The sequence below is a fragment of the Eretmochelys imbricata genome, chromosome 2 (genome assembly GCF_965152235.1).
Source record: "Eretmochelys imbricata isolate rEreImb1 chromosome 2, rEreImb1.hap1, whole genome shotgun sequence".
Lineage (NCBI taxonomy): Eukaryota > Metazoa > Chordata > Testudines > Cheloniidae > Eretmochelys > Eretmochelys imbricata.
This window is the reverse complement of record NC_135573.1, coordinates 208,479,396-208,495,448: the sequence shown is the minus strand read 5'-3', so window position 1 is coordinate 208,495,448 and position 16,053 is coordinate 208,479,396. Positions and strand designations below refer to the sequence as shown.

The window sequence follows — 16,053 nt, the reverse complement described above, 5'->3', positions numbered from 1 at the left end:
TTTTTTAAAGTTAGCACTTTTGAAATCAAAAACGCAAGTCACAGATCTATCTTTGTTTATCCTTCCATTTAGTTTGAACTGAATTAGCTCATGATCGCTCAAACCACGGTTGTCCCCTACAGCCATTTCTTCTGAGGTCCTCATTACTCACCAAAAAACAAATCTAAAATGGCATCCCCTCTTGTCAGTTCAGCAACTACTTGGTGAAGGAATCCATCAGCTATCGTATCTAGGAAAATCTGAGCCCTATTATTATTACTAGCACTTGTCCTCCAGTCTATATCTAGGAAGTTAGTCTCCCATGATCACACAATTCCCATTAGTATTTACTTTATTAAAAACATTTAAAGAGGTCTCTATCCATATCCAGATCGGATCCCGGCAGTCTATAGCACACCCCAAGCACTATCCTAGGGGAGCCTCTAGTAGCTTGCTTCCCCAATGTGATTTTTGCCCAGACAGATTCTGTCTTATCCATTTCATCACTTTTTATTTCTTTAGTCTACCTCATCATTGATATACAATGCTACTCCACCACCTTTGCCTTTATTTCTGTCTTTCCTAAACAGCACATACCTTTCAATATCTGATCTCAGGGCATGACTACAATTCCACCATGTTTGTTATCCCTATAATATCTGGTTTCACTTCCTGCACCAGTAGCTCCAGTTGCTCCGTTTTGTTACCTAGACTCCTTGCATTAGTGTACAAACATCTTAATTTTTGCTGTTTGGCTTCACTCACATTCTTTACCCAATTGGGCACAGACATTTTACTGCCAGTGTAACCTATTAGACTGGTATCTGCACTATCCTTCCTCCCTCCTTATGTCCATTTTCCCACCCACGGCCGTATCCTTTCTTTCTTCCATTGTATAGGAAGCTAATGCCTTATGGCTTCCTTTAACATTCTGATTTTAATATACTATGGAGGGCACTTACAGTACACTGACTAGTTTAAACTTCTTGGTGATATGAGAACACATATGAAATTAACTTTGATTTTTTTCTTGTATGGATTAATCAACCTATGGATTAAATGATAAATGTGCACAAGGATGGGTTTGGTTCAGTCTTTCTGCAAAGGTTAGGCTGAACTGGGCCTATTCTTATGTAGCGTATGTACAGAAGCAATTGGCACTGCTTCTAACTGTAGCGCGTTTATTCAGGACCTTAGAATTCTGAGATACGTCAGAGCCAGCTTCTGCAAATAACAGAAATTTTGAAGCAATGAAATTCTGTGACTGTAGCACCTACTGACTTCAAAATTCCAGAAAACCTGAGAACTCTTGTCTCTTCTAGTATGTTTGATGGATACTAGCAGCCAACTGACTAAAAATAAATTAGTTGTTCATGTAATATTAGCAAGTGGCTGGCTGAATAACTTCAAAAGAAAGATCTGGTCATGAGTCTTAATAATGCTTGCTTGTGACTGCTTTTAGTTTATTTTAAAAGGTTAGTTTAATATGTAATGCTATAACTTTAAGCTTTTATGTAATTAAAAACAAGGACAGCAAATAGCTGTCTGTAATTAGTTTCTTTATTGTGGGACTTTCTGAAAATAATTTTTTAATTTCCTTTTTTCCTTTCTTTTTCAAAGATGTGAATGAATCAGCATCTCAAACTCAAAACAAGCAAACAACCACTGCTCAAAACAGATAGAAAAGGGAAGAAGTAGCAGAGCACTGCAACAGTTATTTTGCTGAACCTAAATTCCATGTTGAGTGATATCGAAAATAGAGACGTTGGCTGTTGTAAGAGACATGGCTATTGATTAGGTATAGCGCTATGTAGTTCTTAGATTCTTGAGTAAAAAACCTTTGCCCTGCGGGGAGGGGCAGATTTGTGTCTCTTGTTGCAATTTTGAAAGAAAACCAGTCTGTGACTTGTGAATTTTATTACAGTAGTTTTAGTGAAAAGTTAAAATCAATTTTACATTTATTATTTGTAAGTCTTATTAACCAATGAAGGATTAAACAGCACAATTATCTAATCAAAATGACAGTTGGAACTGTTAATCAACAAATTGATTTCATTCCCTATTATTGTCATTAATTGGCTAAATCACTGGATGACCACAATAAGATTTAAATCATGAGGGTAACAACACATGATCAATTCTTATACATACTGTCCCTGGAAACATAAGGAGGCATGGCTTGCTTCTCAGTCCTTTAAAGTTGTGTCTAGACTCCTTCAAGGTTGCCATTGAGGCCTGGTCTAAACTACAGAGTTAGGTTGATGTAAGGCAGCTTACATAAGTATATGCACTAAATGGAGCTCCTGCCAATGTAACTTACCCACTACACTGACTTAATAACTCTGACAGGTGTAGCACTTACATTGGTGTAGTTAGGTCGATGTAGTGTCAGCATAGACACTGTGTTGCTTATATTGATTGTTGCTGCCTTTCAGAAGCCATGCCACAATGCTCTATACTGACAGTTAAATCAGTGCAAGTGCTCTTGGTGAGGATGTGCACCACTGACATAAGGAGCATGGAGTGGACATGCTAAAGTGATTTAATTACTGTGCTGGCTGCGTTGACGTAACTTAGGTTGACATAACCTTTGTAGTGTAGAATTGCTCTGAGTGGCTTCACCATGTGGCTGTTTCCCTGACTTAATTTATCTCTACTGTGTCCGTTGGGCAAAGTATTTTTTGCAGACGCTATTTTATAACCCACAAAGTGATTTAGGATAGGACTGTCTTAGAATTTGGACAGGTTTCAGAGTAGCAGCCGTGTTAGTCTATATCTGCAAAAAGAAAAGGAGTGCTTGTGGCACCTTAGAGACTAACAAATTTGAGCATAAGCTTTCGTGAGCTACAGCTCACTTTACTGGATGCATGCAGTGGAAAATACAGTGGGGAGATTTATATACACAGAGAACATGAAACAATGGGTGTTACCATACACACTGTAACAAGAGTGATCAGGTAAAGTGAGCTATTACTAGCAGGAGCGCGGGGGTGGACCTTTTGTAGTGAAAAATTTTAGAATTTGGAAACACACATGCTATTTTTCACTCTCTCATTCATACCTAAAGAACCGTTGAGAGAAAAATCATGAATATAGGTGGCAGGTGTCCCTAACCACAAAATAGGGACAAGAAAATGGTATTTAAAAGAAAAAAGTTTATGTAGCTTGCTCAGTCATTAGTGTCAGGACATAAGAATGGCCATATTAGGTCAGACCAATGGTCCATCTAGCCCATTATCCTATCTTCTGAAGCATGTGGTGCCAGCCACTCTCAGAAGATATGAACAGAACAGGGCAATTATCGAATGATCCCCTGTCATCCAGTCATCCAGTCCAAGGCTCTGGCAGTCAGAGGTTTAGGGATACCCAGAACATGGGGTTGCATCCTTGACCAGTTTGGCTAATAGCCATTGATGAACCTATTCCCCATGAACTTATCCAGTTCCTTTTTGGATCCGGTTATACTTGTGGCCTTCACAGCATCCCCTGGCGAAGAGTTCCACAGGTTGATATGCGTTGTGTGAAGGAATACTTCCTTAAGTTTGCCTATTAATTTCATTGGGTGACATCTGGTTCATGTGTTATGTGAAGGTGTAAATAACACTGTCTCCACACCACTCATGATTTTATGGACCTCTATCATATCCCCCGTTAGTGGCCTCTTTTCTAAGATGAGCAGTCCCACTCTTTTTAATCTCTCCTCATATGGAAGCTGTTCCATACCCATAATTATTCTTGCTGCCCTTCTCTGTACTTTTTCCAATTCTAATATATTGTTTTTGAGATGGAGCAACCAGACCTGCGTGCAATATTCAAGGTGTGGGTGCACCATGGATTTATATAATGGCATTATGATATTTTCTGTCTTATTATCTATCCTTTCTCTAATGATTCTGAACATTGTTAGCTTTTTTGACTGCTGATGCACATTGAGCATATGTTTTCAGAGAGCAACCCCTAACAAGTCCAAGATCTCCTTGAGTGGTAACAGCTAATTTAGACCTCATCATTTATATGTATAGTTGGGATTATGTTTTCCAACATGCATTGCTTTGCAATTATCAACATTGAATTTCATCTGGCATTTTGTTGCCCGGTCACCCAGTTTTATGAGATCCTTTTGTAACTCCTTGCAATGTGCTTTGGACTTTTTTGAGTAATTTAGCATCCTCTGCAAACTTTGCTACCTCACTGTTTACCTTCTTTTCCAGATCATTTATGAATATGTTGAACAGCACTGGTCCCTGTACAGATCCTTGCTATTTGCCTCTCCCCATTGTAAAAACTGACCATCTATTTCTATCCTTTGTTTCCTGTCTTTTTAACCAGTTACTAATCCACAAGAGTACCTTCCCTCCTATCCCATGACTGCTTATTTTGTTTAAGAGTTTATGGTGTGGGACCTTGTCAAAGGCTTTCTGAAAATCCAAGTACACTAGATTAATTGGATCACCCTTGTCGACATGCTTGTCAGCACCCTCAAAGAATTCTAATAGATTGGTGAAACATGATTTCCCTTTGCGAAAGCAGTGTTGACTCTTTCCCTAACATAGTGTGTTCATGTATGCTCCTCATAATTCTGTTATTTACTATCGTTTCAAACAATTTACCTGGAACTGAAGATTGGCTTACTGGCCTGTAATTGCCAGGATTGCCTCTGGAGCCTTTTTTAAAAAATGGTTGTTATATTAGATATTCTGCAGTTATCTGGTTCAGATAACTTTAGGATATAAACAAAAGGTTACATACCACAGTTAGTAGTTCTGCAATTTAGTGTTTGAGTTCCTTCAAAACTCTTGGGTGACTACTATCTGGTCCACATGACCTATTACTGTTTAATTTATCAGTTTGTTCAAAAACCTACTCTACTAACACTTCAATCTGGAACAGTTCCTCAGATTTGTCACTTAAAAAGAATGGTTCAGATGTGGGAATCTCTCTCTCAACCTCTGTAGTGAAGACCCATGCAAAGACTTAATTTAGCTTCTCCACAACAGTACTACAGTTTGGGGGACCAGGTGATCTCATGTCTTGTTGATGCCTTATGCTGGCTGGTGGGCTTCCTCTGGGCACTTGTGTGGTCAGGCTGGCATAGCCTCTACTAGTCTTGGGCGCCTTGCTATCCCAGTATCCGTTCTTGGTGTTGTGGTGAACTAGCAAGCTCCACTTCTGGCATTATTGCAGAGTTAGATATTTTTAAGACTATCTGAACCCCAAGATTATAGCACAAGTGAAGAAGCTTGAAGAGCCTTCAAGCCCCATTTCTAGTCTCAGAAATTCTGTTAAGATTTGGCTGATCAACAGTCTGTTCTAAATAGGAAGGATAATGGTGCACTGAAAGTAGAAAATAAAGGAATTCTTCCAGAAAGTTGTTCATTCATCCTCACCCTTTTACGTATGGTGATCCAAGAACCTTAACCTTCACCAGGGTCGCCTCTTGGAAAAATCAAACGAGGTGTTAGTCAAAACTGATTCTAATCTGAGGAGCAGGGGATCTCACTTAAGTCACACACATTAACAGTACCTTGATCTTGGTATCCATGGAAAAATGCTTTATGTATGAACATTCTGGAGCTGAGAGCAGAAAGATAAGATCTCAACATCAATACAGTGAAGATGTGGATTTTTTTTTAAAGCAGCATGCTACCCAGTGGACTCACTAATTAACAGGGAGGGACAAGACTGGAGCATCTGTTGGATGAAGTTCTGTAGCTCTTGTTCTCTATCGAATCTGGACGTGCAGTGAGGAATGTTGGAACAACCATTTCTTAATCTTTTCACGAAGACAAACAGTCTAACAAATGTATGTATATTATGAATATTCATTTTGTGTGGCTAGTAATGTGGTATGGAATTTGAGTAATGGTACTTGCAGCAATTAATGATGCTTCTTAGTATGACTGGTTAAAGCAATACTATTTGTTCTACCTCACTGCAACAAATTGATTTAAATGATTCAGCAGAATCATAGCTGTAACTGCATCAGTTTTATGACTCCTCTGTAAAGGTACATGTTAGAGATGAGATAAATTAAATTGAAAGAGGAAAGGCACACTTTAAAGGATTGCTGTGCCCATTTTGTTACCCCTATTTTGCTACTCTTCTGGACTTTATGAATACTCATTTAAAATCTTAGCAACCACTTTGTTTCAAACATTAAATACATTTTTAAGATATTCAAATAAAAATATACTATGCATGCACTTTCAATTTGGGAAAGAAATCCCATGTTTAAATCATGATTGAGGAGTGATGAAATATTTATATACATCTGTTTTTTTAATATTACTTCAAAGGCTTTTGGCTATAATTTGCCATTTACAGAATTAGTCATGTTTTAATCCCTCTGCGTTGCTTTTGAAAAAATTTAAATAACTGTTTGTCTTATGTAATTTAGCTGTGCTTTCAGTGAAGGGATGGGTGCTGAGAAAAATCTAACAGATGATTTAAACTTTTTTCTGTTGAAGTTTTTCTGGTAATATTAAAGATAGACAAACAAGGAAATTGAACACCAATCTAGACACTAGGTAAAATTTGTAAAAGCCCTTAAGTGACTACATTCCTAAATCTTGCTGAAAATCAATGGGACTTGAAAATCAATGGCTACTAAGTTTCTAGGTGCTTTTATTGTAATCTCAGCTTCTGGCACCAAGGTAGTGAACCTGCAGCCTAGAATTAATCCTGAACATACCAGGTACTTTAAGATTTAATTTCTGTTTTGATGGATGATTGAATACCAAGATTTAGTCAGTTAATAATTCTGGAGCACATGCTCCAGAATTATATGACCTCACAGGGCCCATCTGATAGTAGGCACCGCTCACTCACCAGTGCGTCAAAAGAAGAAAAAGCCGGATGACTGTTCTCCTCCGGCTAAGCCTCGAGACACACGACCCCAGGTGTTCCACTCCTTGGCGTCTCCTTCCTAGGCCGTGTCGACTCCTGTCCAGGTGAGGCAGTCGAGTCTGGCCCCATCTCAATCACCAGTGCCTATGCAACAGCTGCAGCTCCCGTTGACGCTGGAAGCATACCAGGCCACTAGAGATCTCCTCCACCTGATGGCACTGTTCTCGCCTACCAGGTAGGAACCCTCAGCACCAATGGAGCCCCGTCCTCCAGTGCACTCTAAGGGAAAGCCAGCTACGATGTCGAGGCACTCCCTTTCGCCTTGTCCATCGGCACCTGCACGCTCTGTCAGAGAGCCTTCCCGCTCCCCAAGCTCTCAATGTTCAAGGCACTAAGGATCAGCTCCTCCGTGGTCTTCAGTGTCTGAGACCTTGGAGTCAGAGCCCACCTCCTATCACTCAAGTAGGAGCAGAAGCTGTAGAGCGAGGTCGGGCAGAGACCGAAGGGAGTATCAGGTGTGGCCTCCTCAGTGGCAGAATCTACCTCATTGGCCCTTCTGGACTCTCTGGGCTTATCACCAGGGCCAGGGAGGAACCCAGGGCCCACGCTCGGTGACACCTTCAGTGGCCTCTGCCACTTTCATGCCGCCTTCTGCTGTGCATCCAACCCCAGCACCTACGGTCCCAACGCCTTTGCCTCTGGCCCTGTCATCGACTCCGGCACCATAGTCTGCTCCGACTTTGGTACCGGCCTTCACGACGTTGATGCACCAGTCTCCCATGCCTGTACCGTAGTCGACCTCTATGCAGGCACCTACGGCCCCGGTGTCTATGTTGGCACTGGGCCCCCTGACCCCGGGGGCTCCTGTGAGCGTGCCGATGCAGCTCCTTCTGGTGAGACTACCCACGTTTGCTATGATGCCTATGGCCCTGGCACAGACATCGGCACCGTCTCCGTCTCCTCCAACTCTGCCCGGGGAGTTACGTGACCCCTCCAGGGCAGATGGTAGACAGCTTCCACTACCGGCATACGCTTCCTTCCCCTCGTCCCTGGACGAAGCATTGGCAGGGACGACCATAACTCCTGCGTTTTGAGGATAAGAGTCCTACAGCAGTTGCTCCACAGGGCTGCCCAAGGTCTGGGCATGAAAGCCAAGGAGGTGATAGAGGATATGTATCCCATGATGAACATCCTAGCACTCTCGGGGCCTTCACGGGTAGTGTTACCCTCATAAAGATGGTGGTGGACACCACTAAGACACTGGCAGACACCAGCATCCCTGCCACCCACTGCCAAATGTAATGAGTGGCAGTATTCTGTCTCCTCCAAAGGCTTTGAGCGTCTCTACTCCCATCCGCCTCCAGACTTACTAGTGGTCAATGCGGCTAACAAGTAGGAGAGACAAGGTTTCCAAGGTCATTCCCAAAAGAATAGGGGTATTAAACGCCTGGACCTCGTGGGTAGAAAAGTCTACTCCACTGGTGGTTTGCAACTCCGTATTGCTAACCAGCAGGCCATTGTGAGCAGGTACTCTTTTTTATATCACCTGTGCTTCAATGGCGAAGTTCATGGATCTCATCCCTTCGGACTCTCGGTCAGAGTTCACTGCATTGGTGGAAGAAGGGAAATTAGTCTCCCGTGCTTCATTTTAGACACTGCAGATGCTGCCACAAGAGTCATGGTGACGGGGTGGCTATGCGGTGGGGGGCCTGGTTGCAAGTCTCAGGGTTGCCCTATGAAGTCCAACAGACGATTCAGGACCTCCCGTTTGTGGGTGAGACTCTTTTCAGAAAAGACGGACAAACGGTTCCACAGCCTAAAAGACTCCTGAGCCACTCTCAGATCCTTGGGCTTGCATACCCCCGCCACACAGCAGAGACATTTCCGCCCACAACCTCCTCAAAGGTTCCAGCAGCAGAACCGCCAGGACAATTCTAGGAGGAGGAACTGGAGTGGTAGGAGAAGGCAACATTCCTCCACTAATCAAGGCCAGCCCAAACCACCCTCTGGCCCTAAACTGGCCTTTTGAAGGTGCAGTCGAGGACGGCGCACCAGACCAGAGACTGGATCTACCCTGCCTTACCTTTTTCTCCCAACTATCCTCTTTCAACCGGGCATGGTCCCTTATAACTTGGGACCGCTGGGTGCTTCGCCCAGTAGAGAAGGAATACTCCATCCAATTTGGTGCCCTCCCGCCCTTCCACCCCCCTTTCCCATCCCTCTTCAGGGACCCTTCTCACGAGCAACTTCTCATTCAGGAGGTGCAATCACTCCTAGCACTGGGGGCAGTGGAGGAGGTTCCACTGGAGCACAGGGGAGAGGGTTTCTATTCCCCCTATTTCCTAATATCGAAGGCCAGAGACAGCCTCAGGCCTATCCTGGATCTGTGTGACCTCAACAAGTTCGTGAGGAAACTCAGGTTCCACGTGGTCTCCCTGACGTCCATTATCCCTTCACTGGATCCAGCAGACTGGTATGCCGCCCTCGACTTGAAGGGCGCGTATTTGCACATAGCGATCATGCACAGCAACAGAAAGTTCCTCAGGTTTGTGGTCAGTGGTTCACATTACCAATTTACTGTCCTTTCTTTCAGTCTGTCAGCAGCACCTCGAGTCTTCACCAAGCGCATGGCAATCGTTGATGCCTTTCTGCAGAGACATCGGGTACAGGTGTTTCCATACCTCGACAGCTGGCTGATCCAGGGCTCAGGTGGCATTCATCAGAGCCACCTTCGAGAATCTGGGCCTGCTACTGAATGTGGCAAAATCAACTCTGTCCCCAGTCCAGAGGATAGAGTTCAGAGGGGCAGTTTTGGACTCAACCCAAGCCAGAGCATTCCTCCCACAGGCGAGATTCCAGGCCCTCGACACCATAATCCAGGGACACAGGCAGTTCCCCACCACCAGAGCGAGAAATTGTCTCAAACTTCTTGGCCACATGGCGGCCTGTACGTACCTGGTTCAGAACGCCAGACTCAGGCTTCGACCGCTGCAGTCGTGGCTTGTGTCAGTGTACATACCTGCCAGGGACAGCTTAGACAGGATTGTGACCCTCCCTCGCCATATCCTTGACTCGCTCCTGTGGTGGACGGATGCTCAGCAGGTGTGCTCAGGAGTTCCCTTTGCTGCCCCACAACCATCCCTAGCGCTAGTGATGGACGCGTCAGATTTGGGGCCGGGAGATCTGGGGGATCACAGGACTCAGCCTCTGGTCACAGACAGATCTCAGTCTTCATATAAGTGCCAAGGAGCTCAGGGCGGTACACCTAGGGTGTTAGTCATTCCACCTGTATCTAGCAGGTCAATGTGTATCAGTCATGACAGACAATACGACCACGATGTTCTATATCAACAAACGGGGGTGCACGCTCCTCTCCGCTGTGCCAGGAAGCCCTCAGATTATGGGACTTTTGTATAGTTCATTCAGTCAATCTACAGGCATCGTACCTTCCAAGGGTCCAGAATGAGCTGGCGGACCGCCTCAGCAGGTCTTTTCACAGCCACGAGTGGTCCCTTCATCCAGACGTCGCATCCTCACTCTTCCAGAGGTGGGACTGTCCTCTGATCGACCTCTTCACCACACAATGCAAAAGGAAGTGTCAGCAGTTCTGCTCCTTCCAGAATCACAGTTCGGGCTCCACAGCGGATGCATTCCTCTTCCATTGCGGGGCGGGGGGGGGGGGTCTGCTTCTATACGCTTTCCCACCCATACCGCTCATCTGCAAGGTCCTGCTCAAGATCTGCAGAGACTGGGCTCAGCTCATTCTTAGACGTCTCTCCTAGGCATGTCAGTGGGAGCCCCGAGTACCTTGCCGCTCTTCCCGGACCTTTTCACGCAGGATCACGGGAGGCTCCAGCACGCGAACCTGCAGTCGCTACATCTCACAGCATGGAGGCTCCATGGCTGAATCCGTTCAAGCTCTCCTGTTCAGAACAAGTCAGACAGGTTCTCCTGGGCTGTAGGAAACCTTCCACTAGGGCCACGTATCTTGCCAAGTGGAAGAGATTTTAAATCTGGTCAGCTCAGCGCAACTTTCCCCTGGCGCTAGACTCAGTGCCCCAGATTTTAGATTTTTTTTTCCACCTAAAGTAGGAAGGTCTCTCCTTGTCTTCCATAAGAGTACACCTGGCTGCCGTCTCGGCTTTCCGCCCAGGGCACAGGGCTGCTTGTTTTTCGCTAACCCCCTGGTCAGTCGCTTCCTGAAAGGTCTCGACAGCTTGTACCCGCACGTCTGCTAACCAGTTCCGGCTTGGGACCTTAACTTGGTCCTCTCTAGGCTCATGGGGCATCCCTTTGAGCCTCTAGCAACATGCTCCTGGCTCTACCTTTCCTACAAGGTCGCATTCCTGGTGGCGATAATATCAGTTCGGAGGGTGTCTGAGTTCAGGGCTCTAACGTCCAAGCTGTCCTACATCGTGTTTTTTAAGGACAAGGTTCAGCTGGGGCCCCATCCAGCCTTCCTCCCAAAGGTTGTATCACAGTTCCACATCAGTTCCGGCTTGGGACCTTAACTTGGTCCTCTCTAGGCTCATGGGGCATCCCTTTGAGCCTCTAGCAACATGCTCCTGGCTCTACCTTTCCTACAAGGTCGCATTCCTGGTGGCGATAATATCAGTTCGGAGGGTGTCTGAGTTCAGGGCTCTAACGTCCAAGCTGTCCTACATCGTGTTTTTTAAGGACAAGGTTCAGCTGGGGCCCCATCCAGCCTTCCTCCCAAAGGTTGTATCACAGTTCCACATCAACCAGGACATTTTCCTCCTGGTTTTCTACTCCAAGCCTCATGCAAATAGCAGGGAGCAGAGACTCCATGCTCTCCATGTCCGTAGCATGCTTGCCTTTTTCATTGAGAGGATGAACCATTCGGGAAGTCAGTACAGCTCTTTGTCGCAGTAGCAGACAGGATGAAGGGCCAGCCTGTTTCGACACAGCGCATTTCATCATGGAATTTGGCCTGCATTACTGAGTGCTACAGTCTAGCAGGGATCCCAGCACCTCCAATAACAGCACACTCTACAAAGGCGCAAGCTTCATCAATAGCTTTCCTGGCTGAAGTCCCCACCCAGGAAAAATGCAGGGCGGCGACGTGGTCATCAATACACACTTTTGCCACACACTATGCGGTTGCTAGGCAGGCCAGAGATGATTTGGCCTTTGGTAGAGCAGTACTCCAGTCAGTAGACAGCTCCGACCCCACCTCCTAATTTTGCTTGGGAGCCACCTGATTGGAATCGACATGAACAAGCACTTGAAGAAAAAAATGGTTACTCACCTTCTTGTAACTGTTCTTCGAGATGTGGTGTTCATGTCCATTCCAATACCCATGCTCCTACCCCTCTGTTGGAGTAGCTGGCAAGAAGGAACTGAAGGGGTGGCAGGTCGGCAGGGCTATATATTAGGTGCCATGAGGGAACAACTCCAGGGGACGCCCAGGCTGACCCAATGGATGCTGCTAAGGGAAAAATCTTCCAGCCAACGTGCACGTGTGTGCGCGTACGCCTGATTGGAATGGACACGAACAACACATCTCAAAGAACAACAGTTACGATTAGATGAATAACTGTTTTTTCTTCTAGTGTTGCATCCAAAAATGGCTCAGCTGCAGTGGCAAAGAGAGTGGGGAAGAAATACTTCCTCTACTTACTTGCCTAACCTTAAACTTTTTGGAACCTATTTTAAACCCTCTGGTTTTTGTGATGATCTGACTGTTGATGATCATACTATAGAGATGACATGATAAAAATACCTACATAGAGCCAACCAGAAATTGATTAGGCAGCTTGAATTATAGAGAAACTAATAAAATATGGAGTTCTGCTTTGCTAGTTATCTACCACAGAGAAGAACTTTCAGTTCTGGAAGCAGGACTTGTTCATACTATAGGGTAGAACGTCTTTTCGTTGTCAAAGCAAGGCAAAACATATTGAGGAATTCATTACCTTTTTTTCCTCTCCAGTTAGTTCGTTTTCAGCAGGTGGGGGTTGCATCAGTGTATACTGAACAGGAATTAGTAAATTGTTTAATTTATCTAGGCTTATTGTCAAAATAAATGTTTAGTTTTAGTGAATTGTCTTTATTCTTTACAGCTGAGAGTTTAAAGAAAAATCTAAAAGTTTCCTCAATATTTGGCTCTTGATTTCTCTCTCCATTGACAGTATCTTTCTTTTCTGTTGGCCAAAGAATGCCTCTAGCCAAAAAATTCTAAATTTGCTTTTATTTCATCGTCTTTGGGGAATGGTGGTTTAGGTATCCACTTTTTTGCAGGAAATAAAATAATCTTTAAATATCACTTCTTTCCAGAAAATGCAGCACTGCAGACCAGCCGTTCATCAGACAATTGATGCTTCAGCTTTTTTTAACAGTCTTCACAGCCTGAAAGAAGTAAGGCTGTGGTTTTTTTTTCTCATTTAAATGTGAGAGTTTCATACTTATGAAAATAAGGGTTTGATAGCACTAGTTTGAGTCAGGTATAATGTAGGTAGACAAGTAGACATGATGCAAGCTTCTATCCATAGCTCTAATACTGCATCTCCGTCATGATCTGCTAAACCCCTACTCTTCTACCTCTCTGTAGATTAAAAATAATCTGTTACCTACAGTCCAGGATTCCATTGTACTAGGCTGACAATCTCTGTGCATGACTGAGTTGGGAAATATTTTTGCAGTGTAGATAACTGAAGAAAAAGCTAAACTAGTCACTTGACACCTAAATTATAATTTCAATCTAAGTGAGGGGAAAGAACCACTGTGCCATTTAGACCCTAAAAATAGTAGTCTTTTGCATGTTCATGCTTAAATTATTCAAAAAGTTCTAGATTAAGTAACTCTTGTGAAGCCGTCCCAAGTAGTGCTGGTTCTGTTTTTTCCTCTTCAAATCCTGTTCTTAGTCTTGAGGTTATAGCCCTTCCTAAAACAGACACTAAAATTTTAAACCTGCTTGAAGTATCTGTAACTCCTTGGTACCAGAAACTGGAATTTTAGGATTTGCTACTATGAAGGGATTCTAAGATGATAATATAATATTGCCAAAAAATTGCACCAGGCAGTTCAGCCAAACATGGTGCTTATCCTGAGGATATTATGAGACACTTTTCCTTTGTCTGTGTTTTAAATGCTTGTGCCCCATATTTGATCAAGTTTCTCTTTTTTTCTTGCATCCAGTAGGCCAACCTTTTTATATTTCTTCTCTATCATCCTGGTTTTTATTCCCCTTTGTGGGGATCCTCTTTATTAGATTATGTACTACTCAAAATTGTTGTGTGTCTAATCTATTGTGTCCATGGCTTTGTTCTTCCAAACAACTATGGGATGGAATTTGTCAGACGTGTACAAATATGTGTAATGATTCTTCTTTTTAGAGGCTGTAACCACAAAAGATGTAAGCCCTAAAAGAGAAGGTAGAGAAAGTAAGATGATAGGGCATGGAAAAGAGGGGGAGAGCTGCTGGTTGTGTTGCAATCCTACCCCCCATGAATTTTTCACTGATGTCTTTTTGTGTGTATTTATATAAAATTACACACACAATCTACTTGTTTACAAATAATAAAGGTCGCAATGTCAGGCACTCGAGTTGGGAATTCCTGTGCAACCTTAATTTTGCACCTTTGTACATGTGCCTTATGGTAGTGTTTAATTACATGATCACATAATGATTTTCTCCACAGAACCCCTGTCTCATTCAGTGCACAGAGTGGATGGTGTTCATTTAATGAGCAACTATTCAAAATTTTGTTTTTTAACAGATGAGGAGCTGAGGCACAAAGAGGTTCATGTTAAAGGTATAACTAACTGTGGGTGCCCAATTTGAGATGCCTAGGGCCTGATCTCCCCCTCCCTCCATCCCGAGTATGTAGCAATACATAGCACTTTATGTATTCAAACACAGTTACCACTGACTTCAGTTGCAGCTGTGTGTGCACAGAGCAGGCCCTGGGATCTCAAGTTGGGCATGCAGAAAATAAGGCACACACCATTAGTGACCACCTATGATAGGTTTGGTTTGAATGACTTGCTTAGCATCATACAGGAACTCTGTGGCAGGGTCAGGGATAAAATCCAGTTCTTCAGGGCAGCCTTCAGCTGCCCTAACCATGAGACTGTCCTTTCTCTTCCTGCAATTCCCCTGCCTCATTCACTACATGTTTTCTAATTTACGCAATAAATGAAGCAACGGTCTGACAGACCTCCTTTGCTGTGCAACCCTGATTCATTCCCAGAGCAGGTCCATCCTGTCTACTGAATTAACCAAGGGTCCTATGAGGGGAAAAAATAGGATGTGATTGTGTAATTAAAGACTGTATCATTATCCATCTGCACAAGGGGGCCAAACAGGCATTTGTGGCATTTTTAATAAGGTACTCTCACATAGTCCGTCTTCGGTCAGTTGTCATCATCAAGCATGCATGGTCTACTGAGGACCATTGAACCAGCTAGAGTGACTACGGTTGATGTAGTTGCACCAGGCATTGTATAGTGAAGTTTGCAGATCTGACTCAGTCCTGCAAATCCATGACATGCTGGGGTGGCCCCGCAGGCAGCACCAGGTATGGTCCAGGGTGTGGACCCATTCACGCTTTGGCACACCATGCTCTTATACTCTCCATCAAAGTGTTTTTGTCCAGCCTGGCAACATGGATGAAGAACATGGAATGCTGTCTTTGAATATGAGTGATTGAAGGAAAGCCAGATCTTTGCATTTTGCACAAAATCAAACCACTTTATGCTCATCATTTGGTGCTGACAGCACATATGGAATGCCTTTTGCCACTCCAGTCAGTGAAAAATTCAGTTGCTGTACTCTATCAGGACAAGCACTGTAACACTATCAGTGCTAACTGTTCATAATCTTTCCGGAAGACTCAGAATATTTTATGACATGGCTGCTGAAATTAATTCTATCAAAGCTTTTCTAGCTAAGTCATAGACATGCTAAGTGCAAGAAAAATGGCAATGATTCAAATCTTATTATTGAACAGAATTGTTTATGCAGCTTTGAAACAATTTATCCATTTCTTTGTAGGCATGCTAGAATTTTGACAGGCTGGCTTTGGGAATAATTTACAGCTGGAGAAATAATCACTTCAAAAGAGAACTGGGTTTTTGCCCTCAATGTCTCTGAACACATCCATCTTTTAAAAAAAATAAAAATAAAAAAAATTAAATTTTAGTGCTCGTGAAAATAAACGGCTAATAGCACTGTCTTAGTTTAGGGGTACTGTGCTAAGCAGTGTG

The 16,053-nt window shown here is 43.8% G+C and overlaps 1 protein-coding gene across 6 annotated transcripts in view; it reads left to right on the top strand.

Moving 5' to 3' along the window:
* PALS2 (protein associated with LIN7 2, MAGUK p55 family member) overlaps positions 1 to 16,053 on the top strand; it is a 123,258-nt gene that overhangs the window by 48,873 nt on the left and 58,332 nt on the right. Inside the window, exon 1 of one of the 6 annotated variants that reach the window (XM_077811374.1) lies at positions 13,132 to 13,203. The exons of the other annotated variants lie outside the window; for them this stretch is intronic. The gene's annotated coding sequence lies outside the window, so the exon portion shown is untranslated. Of the gene's footprint in view, positions 1 to 13,131; positions 13,204 to 16,053 lie in introns of those variants that run through there. 6 annotated transcript variants of the gene reach the window in all.